Genomic DNA, 17,424 nt, shown 5'->3' with positions numbered 1-17,424 from the left:
CTCCACTGAGGAAGCTGGAAAGCTCAGATCTGTATTTCCCAGACTCCCCTGTAGCAGGATTTGTGGTGTGATTTGGGCTCAGCAGATCAGATGGGCTTGCATGGAAGGTGAGGAGGAGGCCATACTTCTGCTGGGTCTGCTGATTTTTCAGTGGCCTTTGAGAATTCCAGTGTCCAGTCACACGCTTTATGCGTATTAAGAAGCAAAGCATGAGGCATTAACTAGTATAGATGGTGGCAGGCACAGAGTGACTCTTCAGCTAGCAGCAGTGGTTGTGGTATCTGATCATGGTGGTGTCCTGATGGTGACAATTTGCCAAGCTGGGTCTCACCTGCTGTCTTCTCCTTCAGACTTTCTGATAAGTTGCTTCCTTTCTCTGGGCCTTGTGAGAAACAAACTTACCTGTCCTAACCCAAAGAATGAACTCAGAGACCTGGAGATCAGCAAAAGTGAGACTTTTAATGATGGTCTTGCAAGATTGGGTGTCTGATGGGCAGACACACCCAGCACAGTTTTAACAAGCAATTTATCCCCTAGTGAGCAGGGGATAAGCCCTGTTCCTCATAGGCTTGAGTACTGTGGGGTCACAATCTTCCTGGACATCGTCTATTGGTTGTTGGGTAAGGGCTTTAGGTGTTTTCTTTAGGGTTGTCTTGCTGCATTTTGTTGCAGCCTACAATGCATTGCAATCCTAGTTAGCCCAGGGGCTCTTTAAGTATTTGACTTATGACCTAAGTAGCTGGGCAGGCTGATAAGAACAGACAAAGCAAGCTATTTTGCAGACTAATAAACTTTCATTTTAGACTAAACTTCTTTGGTTCGGGTGAGGGCAACTAAGGCGGTGGGGGGTGGTGAGGGGGCTGCGCACAACATGGCATGGGCTATCCAAGCAGGGCCTAGTATATCCTGTTTCTTATGTAGTTTGCTGACCTAAGCTGATTTAAGGCACTTTTTCTTGGAAATGGACCACTGTATACATTATTTCCTTCAGGCCTCAGTTGCTTCATTTGACAAAAAGGGGCCAGAACACTGTTGCATCAGTTGAATCAGCTCCCAGCTTCCTCCCAAGGCTCATGCCCTACAGGAGAAGACATCCTAGGATTCAGAGACAGTTTTCAAAGGTCTCTACCTATTCAGAGCAGCTATTTTTCCAAATGGAGTCATACTTCCTAATAATCTCACAAACACTACATAGCAGAGCCACATCTTATACAGGCATAGTTCTGAAGTCAGCATTTAAAGTAAAAATCCTATTCAGTCAAAATGACCTTGAAAATCCTCTAGATTTTCTATATACTGCATTATTGCATGACAAAAGTATCTTTGAATAAGATCAATACAGCCAGCTTTTCCTCCAGCATAGACAGACAGCAGCGTCTTCAGCTGAGTACCAGATACAGTAGTGGGCTTGTGTTTTGGGCTGAATTGTATGAAAAATAGAAAATATTCAACGCAGCTAGGTGCAGTGGCTCATGCCTGTAATCCCAGCACTTGGGGAGGCTGAGGCAGGCAGATCACTTGAGATCAGGAGTTCAAGACCAGCCTGGGCAACATGACAAAACCCCATCTCTACTAAAAATACAAAAATTAGCTGGGAGTGGTAGCACATGACTGTAGTCCCATCTACTCGGGAAGCTGAGGTGGGAGAATTGCTTGAACTCGGGAGGCGGAGACTACAGTGAGCTGAGATCACACTATTGCCCTCCAGCCTGAGTGACAGAGCGAGACCCTGTCTCAAAAAAAAAAAAAAAGTTCCATCCTACAGACATACCTGGTGCTGGGAGATATATGCTCACATTATGAAAGATTGAGCTGGGGGGAGTGGGGTGACAAAGAGCAGGCAGAATGTGTAGGGCAGGGCTCTGAAAGTTCAAAGGCCAAGAGGCTGGGGGAGGGCCTCAAGAGATGGGGCTAGTGGGAGGCAGTGGTGCTGAAGGGTCCTCAGTAGCCCTGCCAAATCCTTCCAACTCAGCCTCCCTTTTGCTCAGCAGTGCCTGGTTTGAAAGGGCCCTTCCATGGGTCTGCCGGAAGAGCTGTCAGGAAGGCTCCAATAATGATGTCATCCATGTTGAGAGAGAAGCAGTGACATTGAGGTGTGAAAGATTGGGAAGATTTCAGGGAAAAAAAAGGGTGCAGGGCGATGGATGGATGGGTTTGCCTAGCTGGAGAGGAAGGGGGTGGCATTCTGTCAAGGGAGATGAATGGGGGGTGAGGGTGGAACAGCAGAAACAGAGAGGCTGATGTGGGGAAGCTCAGGGCCTGCTTCCCCTGAAAAGCAGATGACTCAGTGAGATGATGCAGAAGATCCAGGAAGGTGAGAGGGCTCAAATATCAAGCTGGAGAGTTTATTTATTTATTTATTTATTTAGAGACTGAGTCTCCCTCTGTCACCCAGGCTGGAGTGCAGTGGCACCATCTCAGCTCACTGCAACCTCCGCCTCCTGGGTTCAAGCGATTCTTGTGCCTCAGCCTCCCGAGTAGCTGGGATTACAGGTGCCCGCAACCACACCGGGTTAAATTTTGTATTTTTAGTAGAGATGGGGTTTCATCATGTTGGCCAGGCTGGTCTCAAACTCCTTACCTCAAGTGATCTGCCCCCCTCGGCCTCCTAAAGTGCTGGAATTACAGGCATGAGCCACCGCGCCCAGCCGAGCTAGAGAGTTTAGACTTTGATCTTTTGTGCATGGACTGGGGATTTTGAACAGTAAAGTGGCTGTCATCAATTTGGTGCCTCGGGAAGCTCAGCTGGGCTGTTACAGATAGAGTCAGGCGGCCAGGGGAAATCCAGCCCCAGATGAGGTGATGGCGAGGGCATGGAAAGGGAGAACATAGGAGAGGGATGTGGCATGCTCTGAGCTATGGAATCAAACTTCAATTCCTTCCATGAACAGTATGTTAATCTCCCTTCTCTCTGAATGTCAGGGTCAAGTCAATACATTTCCAGGGACAAAGCTTCTTGTTTTAAGAACACACAAAGGTATTCTGGGTCCTAAAACTGCAATCACCAGATGAGTTCTTCCTGCCTGCTGCACAGACAAAATCAATTCACTGGGACTGTGGCATTGGAGTAGAGCAAGTTAACTGACATGAAGCTGACCCAGACAGGAGAACTAGAGTTATCACTCAAACCAGTCTCCCTGAAGGCTCAGAGGCCAGGGTTTTTATGGACAATTTAGTGGGCAAGGGGCTAGGGAATGGGTGCTGCTGATTAGTTGGGGATGAACTCACAACGGTGTGGAAAGCAGACCTCATGCACAGAGCCTGCCTCTGGGTGGGGCCACAGGACCAGTTGAGTCATGAGTCACGAGTCCAGGTTGGGTCAGTCTGGAAAACATCTTAAAAAAATCTAATCTTAGGTTCTACAATAGTGATGTTATCTATAGGAGCAATTAGGAAAATCACAAGTCTTGTGACCTCTGGCCACATGACCCCTGAGCATTACTGCTCATGTTTCAGGGATTATAGAAGTTATACCTACATTCTAGCAGAGTTCAAGCCCCTCCCATATTCTAATGGCTTTTTAAAATTTATTATTATTTTTTGAGACAGAGTCTTGCTCTTTTGCTCAGGCTGGAGTACAGTAGCACAATCTCGGCTCACTGCAACCTCAAACTCCCTAGTTCAAGTGATTCTCCTGCCTCAGCCTACTTGAGTAGCTGGGATTACAGACATGTGCCACCATGCCCAGCTAATTTTTGTATTTTCGGTACAGATGGGGTTTCACCATGTTGGCCAGGCTAGTCTTGAACTCCTGACCCCAAGTGATCTGCCCACCTCCCCGCCTTAGCCTTCCAAACTGTTGGGATTACAGATGTGAGCCACTGCACCTAGCCTCTTATGGCTTTTCATTAGTCTGACATAGGCTGTTGTCAGTCTCTGAGCGAGTAGTTAGTTTTAGGGAGGGACTATTATCATCTTTGCTTTCAAGTTAAACTATAAATTCTTCCCAAGGTTAACTTGACTTACACCCAGGAATGACCAAGAACAGCTTGGAAGTCAGAAGCAAGATGGAGTCAACTATGTCAGATTTCTCTTACTGTCATAATTTTGCAAAGGTAGTTTTAAAACTAAGAGAGAAAAAGTACTAGGTTATGTGACATCTGACCCAGGAATGAGACACCTTCCCTAGGGCACTCCACCGCATGGATTGGAGGAGCCTCAGCTTGTCTGGCTTCTGCTTTTTGCTGCTGCTTGAGCAATTTTCCACCATCCCTGATGCCAACACCATAGATACTCCCTCAATGAGGAAAAACCTTTTCAACTTGAAAATTTAAGCGCTCACTTAACTGAAGTCACAGAGGTGAATATGACCAGAATTAATCGAGGTATCTTTGCCTCTGACGTTTCCCACTCCAGGTTCAGAGAGACAGGTTGAGTCTCTCTTTGAGCTTGCCTGCAGGGTCACTTGATTCATGCTTCTGTTTCAATAAATATTTGCTGAACACCTACCGTGTGCCAATTCTAGGGGCTGGGGATACAGCAGTGAACAAAACAACCAAGTCCCTGCCCTCATGGAACCTACATTCTAGTAGGAAATAGACAACAAACAAATGAGTTAAATGTGCAGCATGTTAGACCATGATAATGAGATGGGATGGTTCCCTTGACCTTGACCCCCTTCGTGGGCAGGAACTGGAGTGGCTTGTTTCACTCAGCCCACCGCTGGCCACCCCTCATGAGAGGGAGCATGCAAGCAAGTGAGTACAGGAACTGGAAGGAACGAATGCTGGAACCGGCCAGTCACTTCTCTCTGGCGAGAGCAGGCTCTGTGCATCCCTGCAGCAGTGTCCAAGCCCCTGCCCTCTCAGCACCCAGGTTCTTGTCCAGCATCCAGAAAGAATTGGGTCACATGAATGGGTTCAAGGGTAGTGTATGCAGAGAATTTTATTGGGTGATGGCTCTCAGCAACATGGGAGTTGGAAAGGGGATGGTACAGGAAGAAGGTGGTCTTTCCCTGAAGCCGCACTGTCTGAAGTTAGCTGCATCTATCCACAGTCTCCAACGCTCAGTTGCTGCTTCTCTGCCCACTGCTCAGACTCTTGTAACCCCAACTCCCAGCAGCCTGCATCCCCACCGGTCAGCCGCTTGTGTTGCTTTGCCAGCTGAAGTCTTTTTATGGGTACAGGAGAGGGGCAGGGCAGGCCAAACAAGCAACATTTTCATGGAAAAGGGGGGTCAGCTGTTTTCACTTAGGGCCATGGCTCCAGGCTTAAGGGTGGAGTTTAGCTGGGCGCTCAGCCATTCTGTATCAATTAGTGCTACGGAGAGGAATGAAAAGAATGAGTATAAGGGGTGCTGGGGTTTGCCATATATGTTGGGTGTTCAGGAAGACCTCACCGAGCTGGGCAAATTGGAGCAGAGACCCAGTGAAAGTGAAGAAGCAATCTATGTGGCTATCTAAGAGGAGGTACCTGAAAATGCAGAGGCCTAATGAAGAGATTGTGATTGGTGTTCAAGGAACAGCGAAGAGCAAGGAATGAGACTAATGCAGAGGGAGCAAAGGATGTAGGAGATGAGGCCAAAGAGGAGGAGTCAGATCAGGACCCTGGAGGCCATCGTGAGGACTTTGAATTTTACACTGAGTAAGATGGGAGCCAGTGTGGAGTTCTGAGCAGAGAACGACATGAGCCAGCTTCCACTTTAACAGCATCCTCTGGCTGTTGTGCTGAGACTAGTTAGGAGGCTGCTGTCATCATCAGAGCAGAGATGATGGTGGCCTGAACCAGGATTGTGTGTGGATATATATATATATCTTTTTTAGAGATAGGGTCTTGCTCTGTCACCCAGGCTGAAGTGCAGTGGTGCAGTCATAACGCACTACAGCCTTGAACTCCCGGGCTCAAGTGATCCTCCCACCTCAGCCTCCCAAATAGCAAGGACCACAGGTATGTACCACCACACCTGGCTAATTTCTTAATTTTTTGTAGAGATGGGGTCTCACTCTGTTGCCCAGGCTGATCTCCAACTCCTGGCCTCAAGCGATCCTCCCGCCTCAGCCTTCTAAGTGCTGGAATTACAAGTGTGAGCTACCCTGCCCAGTCCAGGATGATATTTCTTTGTCAGTGGGGGAGGAGTGGAAGTTTGTAGGAGACAGGCCCAGGGCACCTGAAAAAGTCAGATTTTAGTCTTACAGGCTTTAGATGAACAGCCTCCAAAGCAGATGCTCACCCTCAAGCCTGACCCTTCTGGTCCAGTCCCAGCTCTGAAGGCCACTCTGAAAGAAGAGTGACTGCAATGTTTTGAGTAGGGACAGCTTCATTTGGAATAGACATCTAGTCTAGTAGAATAGCTGCTTTGAGGCTGGGTATGGTTGCTCGCCCCTGAAATCCCAGCACTCTGTGAGGCTGAGGTGGGAGGATTGCTTGAGCCCAGGATTTGAGACCAGCCTGGGCAACAAAATTAGCCAGGCATGGTGGCGTAAACCTGGCATGTAGTCCTTGCTACTTGGGAGGCTGATGTGGGAGGATCGCTTGAGCCTGGGAAGTCGAGGCTGCACTGAGCTACCGCACCACTGCACTCCAGCCTGGGCGACAGAGCAAGACCCTTTGGCTTTGATTGAAAGGGCCATTTGGGTGTTTTAAATGTTAAAAAAAAAAAAATCCGTTTTTATTGCCATGCTAGAGGGTACAGTGGGAACTTCAATCCCTTATTGTTCCCTCAGTGTTTTATTAACCACGAATGTCAAGGTCAGACGCTGCTTATTGTCTCTGTTCACATCACTGGAAGGGACGATGCCTACTGCTGCCCCCTGGAGGCCACTAGGCCTAACAGCAGCTCAAGCTGTAACCTGAACTTCACCTGGTATTTTCTGGGCACAAACCATTTGGTTCAGCCTGCAAAATAGCGTGGAAGAGCCCTCAGAGAATCGAGAACAGAGGAGTGGTTCTAAGAGGATTCAGCTTGTTCCTGAATCCAGGAAACCAGAGCAGTTAGCCCCTGTTCCCAGAAGGCATACGGGATTGAGGCCCACAATCTGGTTTCCCATTCTTGCTCTGCCATTATTTCACTGGATAACTCACTGTGGGAATTTAAGCAAGTCCCATGCCCATATATAAAGCCATTAAACTAGATGGTTTCTCATCTTCCCTTCTTGTGCTGACATTTAATTTTATTATTTTATTCACATGTATTACAGGTGTGAGCCACCATGCTTGGCCATGTGACATTTTAAAGTGTTTATGAAATCTGTAAATTAAGTGGGACATGGCTTCCACATCATCCCAAATTGCCTTTATATTCCTGTACCCTTTTTTCTCTCTCTCCCCAAACATCCCTCCCAGCACCCAGACATTGTCCTCTGGCCATCTGGGAAACCACAGTGCAAGGTCCCTCCTGGGCCCGTCTTCCCCTTAGCAGGTGCCCTAAACTTTAGACATTTTTTCTTCTTTTGCTCTTATCAAAAACGACTTTTCCTAGTTCCACCAACTAATGAGTGAGTGCTAATGAGGGATTATATTTTTCCACGTCTCAGTTTTCTTCTCTGTACAACAGGGCTAATAATATTTATCTTCAAGGTTATTATGAGGATTACAAATAGTTTATGCAAACAGCCTAAACTGTTGAATACACTGTCTGAGGTATTCAATAAATGGCAGACTGCTTTTATTTTATTTTATCATTTATTTATGTATTTATTTATTTAAGACAGGGTCTCGCTCTGTCACCCAGGCTGGAGTGCAGTGGTGTGATCATGGCTCACTGCAGCCTAGACCTCCCTGGGCACAGGTGATTCTCCCATCTCAGCCTCCCAACTAGCTAGGAATATAGGTGTGCACCACAACGCCAGGCTAATATTTCTATTTTTTGTAGAGTTTCAGCATGGGGTTTTCCCATGTTGACCAGGCTGGTCTCGAACTCCTGTGCTCAAGCGATCTGCCCTCCTCGGCCTCCCTGAGTGTTAGAATTACAGGCATGAGCCACTGCGCCAGCCTTGGACACTGTTTTAAAATGGACGCAGCTCAAAAAAAAAAAAATCATTTTCTCTTAAGGTTTCTTAGAAACCTTTTTTAATTCCCTCCAAGTGGGGTTAAATGTTCTTCATCTGAGGCCGGGCCTGGAGGCTCACGCCTGTAATCCCAGCACTTTGGGAGGCCGAGACGGGTGGATCACGAGGTCAGGAGATCGAGACCACCCTGGCTAACACGGTGAAACCCCGTCTCTACTAAAAATACAAAAAAAGTTAGGGTGTAGTGGCAGGCGCCTGTAGTCCCAGCTACTCGGGGGGCTGAGGCAGGAGAACGGTGTGAACCTGGGAGGTGGAGCTTGCAGTAAGCCGAGATTGTGCCACTGCACTCCAGCTTGGGCGAAAGAGCAAGACTCTGTCTTAAAAAAAAAAAAAAAAAAAAAAAAGTTCTTCATCTGTCCTTCAAAGTCTATGGGAATGATTCACTGAGTGCTAGATACATGTCCATACCCAAAATGACCACAGTGGTAGGCAGAATAATTCCCCCACCTCTCCAAAGATGTCCACGCCCTAGTCCCTGAGACCTGTGAATAGGTGATATTACATGGCAAAAGGGGAAATGAGGGCTTAGGATGGAATTATGTTTGCTAATCAGCTGACTTTGAGATGGGGAGATTATCCTGGAGTATCCAATGGGCCCAATGTAATAACAAGATTCATTATCAATGAAGGAAGGAGGTAGAGAGTCAGAGATAGATGTGAAGACTGAGGCAGAGGTCCAAGTGACACCATTGCTGGCTTTGAAGATGGAAGAGAGCCAGGGCCAAGGGATGTCTGAAGCCTCTGGAAGCCAGAAAAGGCAAGAAAATGAATTCTCCTCTAGAGCCTCCAGAAAGGAGTGCAGCTCTATTGACACCTTGATTTTAGCCCAATAAGACCCATTTCAGACTTCTCCAGAACTGTAAGATAATTAAATTGTGCTGTTTTAAGCCACTAAGTTTGTGGTAATTTGTTACAGCCACCATTGGAAATAAATACAAACCCTCACATACATTTAATTGGCACAACAATCCAAGTAGTCAGTAGTATTGTCCCCACTTTACAGGTGAGGAAATTGCAGCTCAGAGATGTTAAGTAACTTGCCCAAAACTGCACAGCTAGTAAATAGCTACATCAGTTAAATTCCTTTGGTGCAAGTTTCAGAAAACAAACAAAAACACAAATTGGGCTGGGCTCAGTGGCTCACGCCTCTAATTTTAGCACTTTGGGAGGCTGAGGCAGAAGGATTGCTTGAGGCCAGGAGTCTGAGACCAGCCTGGATAACATAGAAAGACCCTGTCTCTACAAAAAATAAAAATTAGTGGGGTTTGGTAGCACACGCCTGGGGTCCCAGCTACTCGGGAGGCAGAGGTGGGAGGATTGCTTGAGCCTGGGAGGTTGAAACTGCAGGGAGCCGAGATAGTGCCACTGCATTCCAGCCTGGGCAACAAAGCAAGACCAAACACTAGAACTTATACCTTCTCTCTATTTTTGTATTCCTTAACCAACCTCCCTTCATTCATCCCCCACCCCCTAACTCTCCCCCAGCCTCTGGTAACTCTCATTCTTCTCTCTCACTCCATAAGATCCGCTTTTTTGGCTCCCATGTGTGCATGAGAACATGTGATATTTGCATCTCTGTGCATGGCTCTGTGAAAGAACAATAAAAACTTGGGACTCCCAACATAATGACCTCCAGTTTTATCCATGTTGCTGCAAATGATAGAATTGTATCCTTTTTATGGCTGAATAATACTCCATTGTGTATATATACTACATTTTCTTTATCCAGTCATCTGTTGATGGACACTTAGATTGATGCCATAATTTGGCTATTGTGAACAGTGCTGCAATAAACATGGGAGTGCAGAATCTCATTGATTGATAAACTGATTTCCTTTCTCTTGGATATATACCCAGCAATGGGATTGCAGAGTCATATGGTAGTTCTATTTTTAGTTTTGAGGAACCTCTCTATTGTCCTCCATAGTGGTTATACTAACTTACCTTCCCACCAACAGTGTGCAAGAGGCCCCCTTTCTCCACATCCTCACCAGTTATTTTTTATCTTTTTGATAAGTCATTTTCACTTGAATGAGATGATATCTCATTATGGTTTTGATTTGCATTTCCCAGATGATTAGTGATATTGATCATTTTTCATACACTTGTTCTTTTGAGAAACGTTTATCAAACCATTTGCCCATTTTTAATTGAATTATTTACTTTTTTGTTATTGAGTTGAGCCTTTTATATATCTGGTTATTAATTCCTTATTAATTGGATAGTTTGCAAATATTTTCTCTCATTCTCTAGGTTGTCCCTTCACTCTGTTGATTGTTTCCTTTGCTGCACAGAAGCCTTTTAGCTTGATATAATCTCACTTGTCTACTTTTGCTTTGGTTTCCTGTGCTTTTGAGGTCTTATCCAAAAAATCGTTCCCCAGACTAATGTCCTGAAGCATTTCTCCAATGTTTTCTTCTAGTAGTTTCATAGTTCAGGTCTTACATTTAGGTCTTTATTCAATTTTGATTTAATTTTCATATAAGATGAGAGACGAGGGTCTAGTTTTGTTCTTCTGCATATAGATATCCAGTTTTCACAGCACCATTTATTGAAGAGACTGTCCTTTCCCCAGTGTATGTTCTTGGCACCTTTATCAAAAATCAGTTGGCTTTAAATGTGTAGCCTTTGTCAAAGATGACTTGGCTGTAAACCTGTGGGTTTACATCTATCTGGCTTCTCTATTCTGTTGTATTGGTCTATGCATCTATTTTAATGCCAGTACCATGCTGTTTGGGTTACTATAGCTTTGTAGTAATATTTTGCTTTGTTTGTTTGTTTGTTTGTTTGTTTTTGAGACAAAGTCTCACTCTGTCGCCCAGGCTGGAGTGCAGTGGTGCTATCTCAGCTCACTGCAACCTCCACCTCCAGGATTCAAGCGGTTCTCCCACCTCAGCCTCCTGAGTAGCTGGGATTACAGGCACGCACCACCACACTTGGCTAGTTTTTGTATTTTTAGTAGAAACAGGGTTCACCATGTTGGCCAGGTTGGTCTCAAACTCCTGACCTCAGGTGGTCCACCCACCTCAGCCTTCCAAAGTGTTGAGATTACAGGCGTGAGCCACCGTGTTCAGCCTGTAATAATATTTTGAAGTCTGGTAGTGTGATGCCTCCAGCTTTGCTCAGGATAACTTTGGCTATTTGGGATCTTTTGTGATTCCATATGAATTTCAGGATTTTTTCTATTTCTGTGAAGAATGTCATTGATATTTTGATATGGAGAGATATTTAAACAAAACTGAATTTGTTTTTTTTTTTTTTTACTTAAAAAATTTTTTTAAATTTCTTTATACTTTTTTAAAACAAATAAACACGGAGTCTCACGATGTTGCCCAGCCTGGCCTCAAACTCCTGGCTCAAGCTCCGGCTCAGCCTAATTTGTTTTGTCTTTTGACACTATAAAATAAAATGAGTGTTCCAATGAGCTGAGCAGAGGAGGTTGGCTTTATGGGCAGAAAAGGGCTGAAGAAAGTAGAAACAGAGAACGAAAAGCAGATTGGTTGTTTCAAAGTTACCTTCCTTGTAAGGCAGAAGCAGAAGGGACTTCCTTATCACACCACCTAAAGCTGGCCTGTTTGGGGATTTGACTACTTCTCTTTCTTGATTTCTTCTAAGGTCAGGTAAACAATTTAATTTAGGCTTGGTGGCATGGAACTTCAGTGTGAGTGACTCCATTATGGTTTGGTCTGTTGGGCCTAGTGCATGAGCTCAGTTGAAACCAATGACCTCCTATACATTTTAACACCATAAAGGAAGTTCGTTGGCTCACATAACTGAGGAGAATTCCAGATGAAGTTCTTGTAGAGAACAGGTAAGGCTTGATTCAGAATCTGAAAGAATGACACCCGGGATCCAGAATTTCTCTCTCTCTTGTCTGTGCCTTCCACAGAGAATGGCTTTATTCTCAGGCACCACGCAGTGAAGGCCACACCTCCAAACTCGCCCCTGTGGCGATAAAATGGCTGCAGCAGTTCCAGATGTCAGAACCTTGCTCTCACAACTTGTTGAGGAAAAAACAAAGCCTCCCTTTCTCAGAAGCCCCAACAAGTCTTGTGAGTTGTTGCTTCTAATTAGGTTAAATCCCCAATTTCTGATCCGAATACTGGATCCGTGGTGGACCTATGGATGGGAATTGGGGAAGAGCTGAATTGCCCAGGGGAAGTTCAGAGTCATCTGAACAGGAGACACATGAAATGACTATCAAATGTCCACAAAGAACCTGACCACCAAGTATCTGAGTTCAATTACTACTGCCTCTCAGTAACATCTTTTCTGACTCCTCAGACACATTGTTACTCTCTGTTTGTCTCTCATTGTCCCAATTCTTCAAACTAAGGGACGACCCTTATATCCTGGAGCTAGCCTTATATCCCGTGTCCCCAGCCCTTACCATAGAGCCTGGCTAAGATCAGCCATCAGATAAATGTGTGTTGTTCAATGGGACTGCTCTTTCCTGGCAGGTGAGCCATTCACAAAGCTGCTCAAGTTCCACCTTTCTCTAATTCTGTAAGGGAGCTGCTCTGTTGCCCATGCAGCTGGCTAATGTTTCTGAGAAAATACAAGAACTTCATTTGGTACAAAGTGTGGCTTGTATTATATTTAAGCCAGTTTGAGTTGAATGTTTCTTTTACTTATAGCTGAAAACAACCCGATACCATGCCTTCTAGGGGTGTTTTGAGGATTTTTTTTTTTTTTTTTTTTTTTTGAGACAGGGTCTCACGCTGTCACCCAGGCTGGAGTACAGTGGTGCGGTGATCTCAGCTCACTGCAACCTCCGCCTCCCACATTCAAGATATTCTCCCACCTCAGCCTCCCCAGTAGCTGGGACTACAGGTGTGTGCCACCATACCTAGTTAATTTTTGTATTTTTTCATAGAGAGGGTTTCACGACGTTGACCAGGCTAGTCTTGAACTCCTGACCTCAGGTGATCTCCCTGCCTCGGCCTCCCAAAGTGCTGGGATTACAGGTGAGCCACTGTGCTCATGAGATAATGTATGTAAAGTATTTAACAAGTTTTTTGTTGTTTTTTTTTTTCTTTTTTGAGATGGAGTCCACGCTGTCACCCAGGTTGGAATGCAGTGATGCAATCTTGGCCCACTGCAACCTCCACTTCCCGGGCTCAAGCAATCCTCCCAACTCAGCCTCCTGAGTAACTGGGACCACAGGCATGCACCACCATACCCAGCTAATTTTTTTGTATATTTGGTAGAGACAGGGTTTCACCATGCTGCCTGGGCTGATCTCCAGCTCCTGGGCTCAGGAGATATGCCAGCCTCGACCTCCCAAAAGTGTGAACCACTGCCCTCTGCCTTAACAAGTTTTAATAGGTGTTAACTATTATTACTTTTATTATCACTTATACTAATGTTATCTATTTGTAAGCTTCTCAAGGGCAGGTCTCATCCTCCTCACTGTTCTGATATTAGTACATAATACTTAAATGGTGGTTGAACCAAACCAAAGTGTCCAGGCCACCACTTTACAAGAGTCAGGTTTCCATCGATGGAATTTTAAAATATAAGTCATATTTTCAAAACCAGTAGGATAGCTTGCTATTTACAGAATTCCTGTAGAAAATTATTTTTGAAAGATGAATCACTTCATAATTCAAATCACTTATGTCTCAATTGTCTGTTGTACAGATTTGGAACTTCTTACATGCAGAATCAGGTTTCTTTCATTCATTTATTCATTCACTTATCAATTCATTTACTCAACAAGACTTTCTGGAGCAATGGCCGTATGCCAGGGCCTGTGCTAGGAGATAGGGAGAGAGAGTAAACACTTGGTGCTTGTGTTCAGGGAGTTCAGTTTAGTGAATGAACAGACAAACAAAGAATTACAGCATGGCGAGCTAAGTGCTGTGAGAAGGAGGCCTGGGTGGCTTTGAGGGCAATAAAGAGGGAACCCAGGGTAGCGGTGAAGGGGAGTGCATAGGAGCAGAAAAAGCTTCAAAAAGAGGAGCTTCTGCTTCTGATTAACAAGTAGAAGTTGGCTGATGAATGTGCAAAGGCTCGAAGGAGCATGAGGCTTATTTTCAGGGAAATCCAGGTGGTATTAATTCCGTTTGTGTTCCATGTTAGTTAAGAATGGGGCTTTGGACAAGAGGTAAGTCTGGAGAGTAGGCAAAGATCAGGCCCCAGAAGGCCTCAAAGGCTGGGCTGGAAAGTTATTATTTCATCTTGAAGGTGGTCAGGGAGATTTTGAAGATTTTAAGCAAACATGATCAAATTTGCCTTTCAAAAAGAATATCCTGACGGGACTGGGTGCGGTGGCTCATGCCTGTAATCCCAGCACTTTGGGAGGCCAAGGTGGGTGGATCCCTTGAGGCCGGGAGTTGGAGACCAGCCTAGCCAACATGGCAAAACTCCATCTCTACTAAAAATACAAAAACATTAGCCAGGCGTGGTGGCACGTGTCTGTAGTCCCAGCTACTTGGGAGGCTGAGGCAGGAGAATCACTTGAACCCAGAAGGCAGAGTTTGCAGTGAGGTGAGATCGCACCACCGCACTCCAGCCTGGGCAACAGAGCAAGACTCCATCTCAAAAAAACAAAAACAAAAACAAAAAAGAAAGAATATCCTGGTGGGATTGTAAAGTGTGATTAGAGCAATGATGAGAGGGTTGGGGAGGCAAGCCTGAAACAGGGACACCACTTAGGAAATTACTCTTAGGCTGAACCATATAAAATCACTTTTTTTTTTTTTTTTCTGGTTAAAAATGATCAAATGCCCTCAATCTCCTTCCCAAAGCAATGGTCCAGATAAGAGTGATTGGAACCCAAACCAAGCCAGCAGTAAGAGAGATAAACCAAGAGACATCAGGAGCTCTAATTTGATAGGACATCACAATGTTCTTTGATGAGAGAGGCAAAGGAAAGGACTTATGTCTGAAAGTGGAAACATAAAATCACAGTCTATAAAAATCGTTCTTGAACCTAGAAAGTTTACTTCAACCAGTGAATTCTGCAGCTGAAGCCGGGTAGATTCATTCATTTCGGCATAGCCACATAGCAGAATTGGGGCGAGGCTGGGAATGAAACCTAGGACTCCTGACTGCTCTGCTGCACTGTCTTCACTGTACCTTAGGTCTTCCAAAAAGGTATTTGCATTCACTTCCTAGGGCTGCCATCACAAACTACCTCAAACTGAGAGACTTAACAGAAGTTTATTGCCTCACAGTTCTGGAGGCTGGAAGTCAGAAATGAAGGTGTTGGCAGGGTTGAATCCTTCTGGGAGCTGTGGGAAAAATTTGCTTCAGGCCTCTCTTCCTGGCTTGTAGACCTGTCAGCCCTATCTCCATCTTCATGACCCCACAGCATTTCTCTCTGCGTGCTGACTTTCTTCACATGGCCTTTCCCCTGTGTGTCTATGTGCCTGTTTTCTCTTCTTATGAGAACAGCAGTCATTGGATTAGGACCAACCTTACTCCAGTATGATTTCATCTTAACTAATTACATCGGCAATGACTCTATTTCCAAATAAGGTCACATACACAGGTATTAGGAATTAAGACTTCAACATATGAATTTTGTTGGGGACACAATTCAACCCATAACAACGGTACATTTGAAATTTATGTTTCCATGTCATTTTACTGATGGCAATTCTGCCTTTTCCCTTAGAAAACGGAATTAGGGTCCAAGGAATAACAGTCTTTTCCATTTCCATATCTTAACACAGTTCCAAGGACAGTGTTCTGCTCTATAATCCTGCATCAACATTCTTAATCACCTGCTGGCAACAGACAGGGATTTCAGTGAGCTTCTAAAAACTTTTAATGTGTGGGCTGGGTGCAGTGGCTCACACCTGTAATCCCAGCACATTGGGAGTCCGAGGCGGGAGGATCACTTGTGGTCAGGAGTTCAAGACCAACCCAGCAAATATGGTGAAACCCCATCTCTACAACAATAAAACAATTAGCCAGGCATGGTGGCACACACCTGTAATTCCAGCTACTTGGGAGGCTGAAGCAGGATAATTGCTTGAACCCGGGAGGTGGATGGTGGAAGTGAGCTGAGATCACACCACTGCACTCCAGCCTGGGCAACAGAGCAAGACTCCATCTCAAAAACCAACAAACACAACAACAACAACAAAACCTTTTAATGTGTGGTCTACTCTCATTGGTAAAGAGAAAAAACTCTTATCTGCATTCCTCTTGACTTGATAGGAAGAACATACAGTTACCCGCTTTGGATGAGCAATGGTTCCCTTTAATTTCATATGCCAAGGGCTGGCAGCCAACTGCTCTCCTCTTACCCATGATCAGGCTCAGCAGTGGCTACAAAGGTCAGCCACAGAATGGCAGGAGATCTTGTTTATCATGCTTTTGATTCTTGAAGATAAGACATTTATTTTGGAACTATCAATAACCAAATAGACTTTCTCTGTGTAGAACTAAAACATAGATTGAAAGAACAGAGCCTCACTGAGGACTTAGCTACTGAGAGATCATACTGAGATTTAGAAAGGCCATGGGAGCCTCCAACTCACCCCCTGTGATAACCGAGACCATGTCTAACCACAGAGGTGTGGGTGGGTGAAAACATTGGCTCTAGAGTGTCATGGAGGCCAGCCACAGTGGCTCATGCTTGTAATCCCAGCGTTTTGGGAGGCTGAGGTGGGAGGATCACTTGAGCCCAGGAGTTCAAGACCAGTCTCGACAACATAGGGAGATCCCATCTCTACAAAAAATTTAAAAGTTAGTCAGGTGTGGTGGCACATGCCTCTAGTCCCAGCTACTTGCAGGGCTGAGATGAGGGGGATCGCTTGAGCCCATGTAGTCAAGGCTGCAGTCAGCTGTGATTGTGTCACTCTAGCCTCAGTAACGGCAAAACCCTGTCTCAAAAGAAGAAAAAAAATAGAGTCTCACGGACCTGGGCTTAAAACTCTGCTCTGATTTTAAGTTAAGTGATGGCTCCATTACCAAAAAAAAAAAAAAAAAAAAAGGAACTAAGTAAAGACAGGTGCCTCCTGATATGATGCACCAAAAAGAACACAACATGACTTATGTAGCACACCTACATAAGTCAAAAATGCATAATTACATTTAATCATGAAGAAACAGTCAGGCCAGCCTAAATTAAAGGACATTCCACAATACAATGGGCCAATACTCTTTAAAAATGTCAATACCATAAGAGAAAATGAAACGCTAAGGAACTGTTCCAAATTAGAGAAGACTAAACAGATACAACATCTAAATGCAATGCTTTATCCTGGATAGCATTTTGGGTTGGAGAAGAGTTTCTAGAAAGAACAACATTGGGACAATTGACAAAATTTAAATATGGATTGTAAATTGTGTCAATGTTTGAATATGGATTATTAATAAAATTTGATGATTCAAGTTCATAAAATTCAGATATGAATTGTATTGATACAATTGATTGTGTTGTATCAATTACATTTCCTGAA

This window comes from Symphalangus syndactylus, chromosome 5 (assembly GCF_028878055.3).
Source record: "Symphalangus syndactylus isolate Jambi chromosome 5, NHGRI_mSymSyn1-v2.1_pri, whole genome shotgun sequence".
In the NCBI taxonomy this organism is placed as follows: domain Eukaryota; kingdom Metazoa; phylum Chordata; class Mammalia; order Primates; family Hylobatidae; genus Symphalangus; species Symphalangus syndactylus.
The sequence above is the reverse complement of the archived record's forward strand: the minus strand, read 5'-3'. Positions refer to the sequence as shown.